At 39.6% G+C, this 12,970-nt stretch overlaps 1 protein-coding gene across 2 annotated transcripts in view; it reads right to left on the bottom strand.

Annotated features, from left to right (window-relative positions):
* MIPEP (mitochondrial intermediate peptidase) overlaps positions 1-12,970 on the bottom strand; it is a 158,378-nt gene that overhangs the window by 54,953 nt on the left and 90,455 nt on the right. The window lies entirely within an intron of this gene.

The raw sequence follows: 12,970 nt of genomic DNA, 5'->3' as shown, positions 1-12,970 counted from the left end.
AGTTTACCTGGTAAAGAAACAACTTCTACTAACAGCCTGGACTTTTAGTTCCTTTTATCTAGGCCTGTGTCAATCTGCAGGCCAAGAAAAAAAAAAAAAAGAAGGGGGCGGGGGCAGCACTATTCAAGAAAACCAAGACAAAAATGAAAGTTGGTGATTTGGCTCAAAGGACTATATTATAAAAGCAACCCGGGTAGTCATAATTTCCCCATGTTTTAAATCACTGAACTCTAGAGTTGCAGCTGCCCCACAAACTGAAACCATATAAATTTTTAGAAAATGAGTCAATCATGAGATTAAAGTTTCAATTTATAACACTTCTGTGTTTTAGTTACAAAGTCATAAATAAACCTAGCATGACACAGAAAGTAAATATTTTCTCAGTTGTTTGTGCAGGGAAAGAGGAAAGAAATTCAACATGCAATTAACCACTTAGGTGTTTCTAGATATGCACCATATGGTCTTTCTTTGTATTTAAGATAAAAACAAAAATAAATATTGTTTTCTTTAACCTAACGTTTGCTTAGCAACATCAAATATTCCAAGCTAACGCAACCCCAGGCACTAGCTTCACTTCATGGAAGAGACTTTCCATTTGCAAGAGAGCTGAGGCACAAGAATAGGAGGAAACTTCTTCCCCAGAGGAGGGGGAAATAGGAGGAATAAGGATTTTTACCAAATAGTTGAAGTTGAATACTCTCCAGAGGAAGAGTAGTAAACATTTAACCAGCCTGGGGCTCCAGTCCTATTGTGTAATAGACAATATATTTGTTCATACATTAAAAAAGGGACCCTTATGCCATTCTTTCAACCAACATCCGAAGAAGTGTGAGATAAACACAGCCACAGTCCAAAGCAGCCCTAAGATTGCTATATAAGGACTCCCCATACAATCATGGTTACTCTTATCAGCCTTAGTTTAAAAATAATTGGAAAAAAATCTGACTGACATTATAATCTAGACGATAGAAATAATTTAATGGATAATTATTTTCTTAACTTCATGTCTTATCCATTATTCTGAAATTAAAGCTTTTAAAGTAAAATCATTATTATATACTTGATGCTATATGATGTCAATACGTGGTGATACACTGTTATATTAACAACTGAAATAAAACTGTAAAGTCACCCATGAACATCTTTAAGACACACAGTTAAAATTAAAAACATAAACACATTTGAGAGGCTGAGGTGGAAGGATAACTTGAGGCCAGGAGTTTAAGACTAGCCTGTGAAACATAGTAAAAGCTCATTTCTACCAAAAAAAAAAAAAAAAAAAAGCTAGGAGTGGGGTGTGGTGGTGAGTGCCTGTAGTCCTAGCTACCAGGGAAGCCGAGACAGAAGGGTCACTTGAGCCCAGGAGGTTAAGGCTGCAATGAGCCATAATCAGGCCAATGTACTCCAGCCTAGGTGATGAAGCAACACTCTGTCTCATATAAGAAACACAAAATTGTATATGTGTGTATATACATACATATATACACACACAATTTTTAATATGACTGAGTATTCAAATATCACTTATTTTCATCTATTATATATGTGTGTGTATATATACATAGGTGCTCCATATGTCAAACAAAGAAGCTCTTATAAACCGACTATCGGCTGGGCACAGGGGTCACGCTTGTAATCTCAGCACTTTGGGAGGCCAAGGCGAGTGGATCGCTTGAGGCAAGGAGCTCAAGACCAGCCTGGCCAATACGGTGAAACCCCGTCTCTACCAAAAATACAAAAATTAGCAGGGTGGTGGCACGTGCCTGTAATCCCAGCTACTCAGGAGGCTGAGGCATGAGAATTGCTTGAACTAAAGAGGCAGAGGTTGCAGTGAGCTGGGATTGTGCCACTGCACTCCAGCCTGGGTGACAGAAAAGAAACTCTAGGAGTAATAATAAATCAAAGCATTAACACCAAAATTGTGTATAGCAATGTTATTTTCTCATGGCAGGTTTTTCTCTCTTTTTTTTTTTTTTGAGACTATTAAATACTACCTGACTTCAAACTATACTATAAAGCTACAGTAACAAAAAGAGCATGGTACTGGTATAAAAACAGATATATAGACCAATGGAACAGAACAGAGGCCTCAGAAATAACATCTACAACCATCTGATCTTTGACAAACCTGAGAGAAGCAATGGGGAAAGGGTTCCCTATCTAATAAATGGTGTTGGGAAAACTAGCTAGCCATATGAAGAAAGACAAAACTGGATCCCTTCCTTACACCTTATACAAATATTAACTCAAAATGGATTAAAGACTTAAACATAAGACCTAAAATTGTAAAAACCCTAGAAGAAAACCTACATCATAGCATGCAGAACATAGGCATAGGCGAAGACTTCATGACTAAATCACCAAAAGCAATGGCAACAAAAGCCAAAATTGACAAATGGGATCTAATTAAACTAAAGAGCTTCTGCACAGCAAAAGAAACTCTCATCAGTGTGAACAGGCAACCTACAGAATGGGAGAAAATTTTTGCAATCTATCCATCCGACAAAGAGCTAATGTCCAGAATCTACAAAGAACTTAAACAAATTTACAAGAAAAAAAACAACAAACAACTGCATCAAAAAGTGGACGAAAGATATGAATAGATACTTCTCAAAAGAAGACACTTATGCAGCCAACAAACATGAAAAAAAAGCTCATCATTACTGGCCATTAGAGAAATGCATATCAAAACCACAATGAGATACCATTTCACACCAGTTAGAATGCCAATCATTAAAAAGTCAGGAAACAATGGATGCTGGAGAGGATGTGGCGAAATAGAAACGCTTTTACACTGTTGGTGGGAGTGTAAATTAGTTCAACCATTGTGGAAGACAATGTGTTGATTCCTCAAGGATCTAAAACTAGAAATACCATTTGACCCAGCAATGCTATTACTGGGTATACACCCAAAGGATTATAAATCATTCTACTATAAAGACACATGCACACGTATGTTTACTGCAGCACCGTTCACAATAACAAAGTGAACCAACCCAAATGCCCATCAATGATGGACTAGATAAAGAAAATGTAGCATATATACACCATGGAATACTATGCAGCCATAAAAAGGATGAGTTCATGTCCTTTGTAGGGACTGAAGCTGGAAAAACCATCATTCTCAGCAAACTAACACAAGAACCAAAAACCAAACAATGCATTTTCTCACTCATAAGTGGGAGTTCAACAACGAGAACACATGGACACAGGGAGGGGAACATCACACACTGGGGCCTATTTAGGGGGTGGGGGACTTGGGGAGGGGTAGCATTAGGAGAAGTATCTAATGTAGATGATGGGTGGATGGGTGCAGCAAACCACTATGGCACGTGTATGTAACAAACCTGCATATTCTGCACATGTACCCCAGAACTTAAGTATATACATAAAAAAAGGTGTTAACACATAGAAGAAAAAACCAAAACTCCATACAGTAAATATAACAGTACTCTCAAAATCTCTCTCCTCTCTTCCATTATACTGATTTCATCTCCCTATTATCATCTTCCCACATGGTTAAGAGGCCTGCTTGGAAGTTAATTTGGATAAGCACACTATGTAAATAACCAGGCTCACCCCTAGCTGCACTCCATCCATCTCCCAGCTGATACAGTGGGTACTTTCCTGTGCACACATAATCATGGCAACAGTAGTGTCAGCTTAGGGATCTGCTCTAGAAACCAAGCAATTTTAACATGGGAAGCCCTCAAATTACGTATAAGTTGTCTGCTAAGCATTCATTCATTGGTCTGCTACTTGGGAACTCAGAAAACACATCCAAAAACAAATGTCCTATAAGTGATGTTTCAAGCCACCATTCAGCCAATGCAAACCTAAAATAACAGAAAAGAGCAGAGTATTATACTGTTGTGATTGTAGTAGTAGAAACTGACAAGAAAATGATGTTTTAAGTTTTAGATTTTGCTGATCCTTGAGAAAAGGCTGTTCCAATGAGAAAATCATGCCAGTCACACTGGCTGACCCAGCCTGTGCCCTTTGACAGACACTCCTCTAGGTAATCTCCTCGATTTCCTCTCATACTACACCGTGAACTCTCCCTGCTGCCCATTTCCACAGTGAGCACCCTCACCAGACTAATGACTCCCAAATCTGCAGAGCTCCCGCCTTGCTCCATCTCCTGGGCTGCAGACCCACTGGCACAACACTGTTCACCTCCACTTGGATATTCCACGGTCGCACCAAGCAAAACTCATCAACTGCGCATCCACTTGGATGTTCCACGGTCGCATCACGCGAAACTCATCATCCGCGCATCCACTTGGATGTTCCACGGTCGCATCACGCGAAACTCATCATCTGTCCATCCACTTGGATGTTCCACGGTCGCATCAAGCGAAACTCATCAACTGTGCATCCACTTGGATGTTCCACGGTCACATCAAGCGAAACTCATCATCTGTGCATCACTCACTGCAAAGCAGCTACCACTCTTTCTGTGCTCCACATTTCTGAACGTCATTCCCATCCCCACAGATGGCCCATTTTATTAAAACAGCGGGTGTCATTCCCACTCCTCTTTTATCAACACCTCCCAAACTAGCAAGCATCAAACACCCAGGTCAGTCTGAAGGCTGCGTGAAACGCTAGAGCACTTCTCTGTTCTGCCAGGTTATCTTGTTTCTTTAGCCTCCAGGAACATTTGCTGATGCAAAACAAATAGGTGTAGGTCGCCACATCATCGAGGGTGAGGAGCAATGCAAGAGCCCTTCTAAAACATTAAAGGCACCTTTTTCTCATGAATGTTTCAGGGAAGGAGCCTCCCTCTGGAAATTAAAAATGAGGATTCCCGGCCGGGCGCGGTTGCTCAAGCCTGTAATCCCAGCACTTTGGGAGGCCGAGGCGGTTGGATCACAAGGTCAAGAGATCCAGACCATCCCAGTCAACACAGTGAAACCCCGTCTCTACTAAAAATACAAAAAATTAGCTGGGCGTGGTGGCGCATGCCTGTAATCCCAGCTACTCAGGAGGCTGAGGCAGGAGAATTGCCTGAACCCAGGAGGTGGAGGTTGCGGTGAGCCGAGATCGTGCCATTGCACTCCAGCCTGGGTAACAAGAGTGAAACTCCGTCTCAAAAAAATAAAATAAAATAAAATAAATAAATAAAAAAATGAGGATTCCCAATATAGCCTCAGTGTTAGTTGTGTATGCATCAGAATGCCTCAATCTTCTCATCTTGTATGCTCAGTTCCTCTGCTCACAACTCAATGCCATTTGATAGGCTTGATAAATATTTTGCTTAATAATGAGATGTCTGACAGGACAGCCAGACGTAATTAACAATTAGCTAGCAAATACACATCTCAAAAGCCATTTTGGATACAGGCTCCATGAGAGCCAGGATTCTGGTCTACTTTATTCACTGTTGTATCTATTGCTTAGACCAGGCGTCCCCAAACTTTTTACACAGGGGGCCGGTTCACTGTCCCTCAGACCGCTGGAGGGCCGCCACATACTGTGCTCCTCTCACTGACCACCAATGAAAGAGGTGCCTCTTCCTGAAGTGCGGCGGGGGGGGGGGGGGGGGGGGGGGGGCGGATAAATGGCCTCAGGGAGCCTCATGCAGCCCGCAGGTCGTAGTTTGGGGATGCCTGGCTTAGACCATGCGGCAGCACACAGTAGGTACTTAATAAAAATATAACATAAATAAATATTACAGCAATTATTAAAAATTTTAAATATTAGCCATTGCAATATAAATACAAAAAGCAAATTATTGTATAACTATTTTAAGTGAGATTTGAAATAGTTTTCTTTATGCTAAATACAAACAAAGTGTGTTTGCTCTTTGGTGTGTCTGATTAAATTTAACACGATTTTCAGCAGTTCTTTTTTCTAATAACACAGTTTGCTACAGATAGAGAATTATACTTAATATGAAATATATATCACTTCTACATAGTTAGACTTAATAGAAATGAGTATGTATAGAAACCAGTCTCCAGTGGCAGCAGCCTTTCTCAACTGACACACCTTGAGCATACTGCAGCATGTATGCTTATGTCCCCAATAAGCCTGCAACACACACCTACTCAAAAAGATGGCTAGGTAACCCATGTGTATAGATTATATACATTCCCTGATACAGTCTAGATGGGTGTCTCTGCCCAATCTCACGTCAAATTGTAATCTACAATGTTGGAGGTGGGGCCTGGTAGGAAGGGATGGATCACTAGGGCGGATTCTCATGGTTTAACACCATCCTTGTTGGTGCTGTTGATACACCAGTGAGTTCTTGTACGATCTGGTTGTTTAAAAGTATGTGGCACCTACTCCCCACTCTTTCTCGCTCCTGCTCCCACCAGGTGACACACCTCACTCCCCTTTTCCTTCTGCCATGATTGTAAATTTCCTGAGGCCTTCCCAGAAGCTGAGCGGATGCCAGTGCTATGCTTCCTACACAGCCTGCAAAACCATGAGCCAATTAAACCTCTCTCTTTTTAATTTATGTGTTACACAGTCTCAGGTATTTCTTTGTAGTAATGCGAGAATGAATTAATATATCTAATACATCCCTCATCCCTTCTCTAGGGTAAATTAGAATAATTTTTCTTTTGAGAGAGTCTTGCTCTGTCGCACAGGCTGGAGGGCAGTAGTGTGATTCTGACTCACTGGAACTGCCACCTCCCAGGTTCAAGTGATTCTCCTGTCTCAGCCTCCCGAGTAGCTGGAACTACAGGCACGTAACACCATGCCCAGCTAATTTTGTTTTGTATTTTAGAAGAGACAGCGTTTCACCATGTTGCCCAGGCTGGTTTCGAACTCCTAAGCTCAGGCAATCCGCCCACCTTAGCCTCCCAAAGTGCTAGGATTACACGCGTGAGCCACTGTGCCTGGCCAAACTGGAATAATTTTTAACTAATGCTAACACTGTGCCACTACAATATGCCAGTTTGTTGCTGGATGTGAAAATAAAACCCTAAATGTAGAATCAATCCTATTCCCAAGAAACATATTTTCTTTTCATATTCGTCGTTGGTGTTTGCTCTAACAAGGACCAAATATCAACATATCCTTCAGTCCCAGTAACTGCTTTCCTATAATAACTTTTTCATTTTAGCTTTAAACAACTTTATGCCATCAAGATGGTGAATTTTAAACTGTGAGTTGTGAAGAAAGACACTTTTCTTAGACATGTTATTATATTTTCATGTAAATACTTACAGTGCTCATAACTTTCTTATTCTGTTTTCAATTTGAGGTCGCTAAAGGGCAAAAGGAATCTCACTGGTGGTAAGATTTATTCAGAGAACACTCACTCAGAACAGCTGTGCTGGATACACAGCTTCACCACCCAAACCCACAAGCCTACAAAATTAGGTCAAAACACTAAAATACAACTGCCTCATTAACAGATCTTCAAAACCTAGAGTCAGCTGTTCATGTTTTGTACTTGAAAAATACACATTAGGACAGCGTCAGAGGATCAAAGGCTAGAAGTTTCATCCCAGAGCTTCCTGGACACAACTATTTATCAACTGTGTCAGAGAGAAGGGTGGAACTCTGAAATTACAAACCTAGAATGCTATAAAAATAAAAATAACAAATTTTCTATTTTCTGAATTAAAAATAGGAGAGATATACAATCACCTTGGAAAAACTATTCTGAGAAGAGGCAGTCATGAATATAAAAAAAACACAACAACACAACACTGTTCTCTAAATGGAAGAGAAGTGGTAAGAGTAGAAGGCAAGCCTGTTGGTATCCGTTGCACTATTGCCTTCTATTCACAAATGAGTAGAAACTTTTGAATTTCCAGCATCAAACTACTGTTAGATAGAATAGCAAGTAGGTACGAATTGGCTTATATTTTATACAGTGACTCAGCATGCACAAAATAAAATGCTGACACTAGAAGGCTACTTACGGACTTGTAAAGAAAGCATCGTTATTTAATATGGCATATCTACGGAGCTGCCCCTGTTAAATAGTCATGTAAATGCAGTTTTCCGAAGTATGACCTACATAAAGCTAGTGCCTAGAAATTATCCATGAAGACTTCCAGGGTTAATAGATTCGAGGGGAGAGCAGTAGAGACTCATAATGTTCGTTAGCATATCACAGACCCCAAGCAGTTATGCAGTAGAGAAGCCAACTCACGCTGTTTAAACGTATTGCTCAAAGAAAGATAACTAATGCAACAGTTTATTCCCAAGATGAGTCATTAATGCACTTAAAGAGGTACTAAATGCAAAATCACTGTCCAAAAGTTTTGACCCGATTATGTACCTACTTTTGTATCAACTCTGTAAGCATTATAAACACTCTTTGTTGCTTATATTTTCCTTTTCTCGTTGTTTATTTGGGGGAATAAAAGCATTCATTTCAGAGAAACAATTTCTGGAGACAAGTTCACACTGTCACTCTTTGGCCTGCATGGGAAGGCACTGCAAAGTCATCTGCTATCCGATACGGAAGTTGAAAGCCTTGCACGCGTTTCAACCCCATGGATCTTGCTCATCACCCCAACCCCTATATCCAGTCACCCCAGCCGCACGGATTCTGCCTTCTGCACCGTTCTCAGGTCCATTTCAACCTTCCACTCCCCACAGTCACTATTCTAGTTCGAGCCACCAGCAGCTTTGCCAAGATCCATTCTCAGCATACCCCACACCTGGTAGCCCAAATCACCTTTTAATCCTGGCAAGTGTTTTCCATCTGCCAAGACTATATGTCTACTATTAGTCGAAAGAATGACAAAGTCATCAACCATGTACCCACCAGTTGAAGAAAATATTTCTAAGACTCCTGTGAACCCATTCCTGTGAATTCTGTGCTTATAATTCCCTCGCTTTTCTTTATGGTCTTACCACACATGTATTTATCTGACAATGTACTGCTTAGTTTTGCATCACTTTGAACGTCATATAAATGTACTAGTTTGTTTGCTTCATGTGGTATTCATTTATTTCACTTTATGCTTGTGAGGCTCATCATCTGTGGCCCTCAATTTCCACAGCTGAACAGTATTCCAGTTGTATGCACAAATTGTTTATCCATTTCTCTGATGACAATCACTTGGGTTCTTCCCAGAATCCTCCCCCTCATATTTTTTTTTTGGTTAAAACTACTTACAAACAGTGCTGTTATAAACCCTCCTATTTTTCACGCCTGGTACAGAAAAGTATACCTGGTAGAGAAAGTACAACATTTTTTTCTAGATTATATTGAGAATTGAATTGCTGGGTCACAGGGTGGTCCATATTCAGATTTCACAGATCTGTTTTGCAAAGTGGTTGTATCGACTTGCACTTCTACCTGCAGTGTGTAAGAGTTCCTGTGACCCCACATCCTTGCCAACATCTGGTAATGTCAATTGTTTTATTTTTTGCTAAACCAGTGAATGTTTTGGGAGTATTGTAAGGTGGTTTTAGTGTGCATTCCCTGATTAATATTTAAGTTATTTTATGTCATTTTTTACAAATCCATGTCTTCTGCTCATTCAAAGTAATTTAAAAATATATCCTTTTCCAATGGCCAGGCACAGTGGCTCACACATGTAATCCTAGTACTTTGGGAGGCCTAGGAGGGCAGATCACTTGAGGTCAGGAGTTCAAGACCAGCCTGGCCAACATGCTGAAACCCCATCTCTACTAAAAATACAAAAATTAGCCGGGCATGGTGACACCTGTAATCCCAGCTACTCAAGAGGCTGAGGTGAGACAACTGCTTGAACACAGGAGGCAAAGGCTGCAGTGAGCTGAGACTGTGCTCACTCCAGCCTGGGCAACAGAGCAAGACTCCTTCTCAAGGGAAAAAAAAAAAGTTTTATGCTATGTAGTATTTCAGTTTCAATGTCATTGAATTTGTCAGCCTTTTGCTTTACATTTAATGGCTTTTCTATTGTATATAGAAAATCCCCAACTTACTTAAGATTTTTTTAAGATTTTTCAACTTCATGATGGTGTGAAAGCAATATGCTTTCAGTAGAAACTGCACTTTGAGTGCCAGATAACCATTTTGGTTTTTGCTTTCAGTACAGTATTCAATAAATTACATGAGACGTTCAACACTTTATTATAAAATAGGCTTTGTGTTAGATGAGTCTGCCCAACTGTAGGCTAATACAAGTGTTCTGAGCACAAGGTAGGCTAGGCTAAGCTATGATGTTCAGCAGCATAGGGGTATTAAATGTATTTTTGACTTATGACAGTTTCAACTTACAATGGATTTATTGGGACCTGACTGCAACTTGAGGACTATCTGTACAAAATATAAGATATTCAGAGTGGGTATAAAAAAACCATTATCTCAAGTTGAAAGATGAAGAAAAAGAAAAACAAACAAAAAACAAAAAAAAAACACTATCATGGTTGGGTACAGCGGCTCACACCTGTAATCCTAGCACTTTGGGAGACCGAGGCAGGAGGATCAACTGAGGTCAAGAGTTTGAGATCAGCATGGCCAACACGGTAAAACTCCGTCTCTACTAAAAATACAAAAATTAGCAGGGCACGGTGGCTCACGCCTGTAATCCCAGCTACTTGGGAGGGTGAGGCAGGAGAATTGCTTGATCCCAGGAGGCAGAGATTGTAGTGAGCCAATAACATACCACTGTCCTCCAGCTTGGGTGACAGAGCAAGACTCTCTCAAAAAACAAAACAAAAAAAGACATACACACACACACACACACACACACACACACACTCATAAAGATATTCTTTTGTATTATGGTCTAAAAATGTAAAGCTTTACTTTACATTTGGGTCCTTAACTATATTTTTTGTGTGCAGTGTGATATAGAGCGGCATTTTTTTTCCTTATAGATGATCAATCACTAAAACACCACTTTAAAAAACTGTTCCTTCTTCATCCACTGACCTACAGTGTCACTCAACCTATATTCAAAAGTCTGTGAATCTGCTGAGTCTGCTTTTGGGCTCTTGTTCCTGTTCCACTGCTATCTGTGCATCCCCGTACCAATGTTACACTGTCTCAATTCCTACAGTTTTATTTGAATCCTGAGTGGTCAAGTTCACCAACGTGCTGTCGGGAAGGTTATAGGCTTGAAGAATGAATTGAGAAACAAATGAGGAAATGCAGAAGTTTCTAAGTAGGAAGAGTAAGACATCTGTGCAAATCTAAATAAACTCTCGGACTTTTTTTTTTTTTAAAGGCAAGCCTTAAAATAATGTCTTTTTTTCTCTAAACATAGCTATGCTTCTTTTAAAGGCCTTTTAAAACAATTTACATCAAGAGCGATGGCTACTGAAGATGAATTGTAGAGCTAATCCCAGTAAAGAGATACATCTTTTTATTTTCTCAAAAGGAATTAGGACAAGGCACATGGACCTAGCATCACCCTTCCTTTCAAATTAATAGTGATTTGTGGATTGCTGATTCAGAGTTTGGTTGCCACTATTACTTCATCTTTGCATATTCAATGATTACAGAGAAGAAATCTGGATGGTAAAAAAAGTTGAGTTTTCTTTTTAAAAGATGCATAGTTACATTATTATAAGACTTAAGATTAAAAAAAGAACAGAGGGCAAGCAACTCAGTCAAGCTGAAGTTTTGCAGCTTTGGCAAGCATCCCAGTTCTACTGACGTTAGTCTTCCTATAACTTTACTACTTACTAGTCGTGAAACTTAACTCATATCCACAAAGAAGAATATAAGATAAGAACAGAAACAGACAAGCCCCAAAGCAGGTCAATCAGGAAATGCTCTGTGAACTGGAAAATGCTAGTAAAATCTTGGCAATTGTTTTTATTATTTATTCCATGAAGAAACAGATTATTCTTATCACTATAAATTTTCACTAGCACAGATAATCTAGAGCTCAGCAGTACAAAGTATTAGAACAGTAAATTACATGTAAGATCAAAAACAGGTAGGTAGTATGACCAGCATTATATACTTGTAGCAGATGATTAAGCTTCTGAGACAATTGAAAACTAATGACAAAAGGTATTATAAAGATAAAATATCCTGTTGCTTCACTTGTCTGGTAAACATGATCTTTCCCCATGCATATTGGAGCATTAGGACCTGAAGATTTAGTGACAGCTGTAGTTTATTAATTAACTTAACCTCTTGACACAACATGTTCTGCTATCCAATCACATAGCAAATAAAATCACTTGACATTTATTCTGCTTTTTATAGTTCACAAAACACTTTCAAATTAGCTCTCTTTCTATTAGACCAACGAGGCTAGAAGGACATAAACCTGAACCTACCAGTAGTTATCAAACCATCCAGTCTGGGGAGACTGCCTGAGAATGAAAGGAACCCAGAAAAACACAGAGTTGAGGAGAGGAAAGAGAAAGAAAAATTTCTCACAATACTGCGGGAGACCTAAATCCAACTCACCTGAAACACTCCTATACCCCTGCACCTTACAGTTATAAGACCCAACACATTCCTTTTTCTGGTTAAGTCCATGTGAACTGCGTTTCTATCACTTGCAACTGACAGAGGCCTGAGTAACGTTAAGTCAGTCACCATTGCTAACTGCACCAGGAGTCACATTGTTAATTGTACCAGGAGTCAGGGTGACCAACTGCTCCTTACAGGAGCCTTTGAGTGATGAAAAAAGCCTGTTTGGAACCCCGATACACTAATTTAACTACCTAGATAATCTCAGACAGGACATATAATGTGTATGCGCCTCCAAATGAGCCCCAAATACAAGGATATTATCTAATTTATAAGGTTTATTTTGAGAGCTAAATTAGAGATCTTTTCCCAAAGAAAGTAGATCTGGTGCCTAGAATCCAATGAATGGTAACATCACTCCTCCTCTCTCTCCTGATAGGTATTCAACAAGAAAAGAAATGTAAAGCATCTATCATAATTCCTGGTACAATATAAGATACTCAATACATGTTAATTCTCTTTCCAATGAAAATGATTCTGGATTGGTAATTACATTCATCTTATGTCACCATTTTTCAAATTACAGAAAAACAACTAAAGAGAAGAATATAGATCAACTCCAATGGC

The sequence above is a fragment of the Saimiri boliviensis genome, chromosome 16, assembly GCF_048565385.1.
Source record: "Saimiri boliviensis isolate mSaiBol1 chromosome 16, mSaiBol1.pri, whole genome shotgun sequence".
Classification (NCBI taxonomy): domain Eukaryota; kingdom Metazoa; phylum Chordata; class Mammalia; order Primates; family Cebidae; genus Saimiri; species Saimiri boliviensis.
This window is presented reverse-complemented; position numbering and strand designations above follow the sequence as displayed.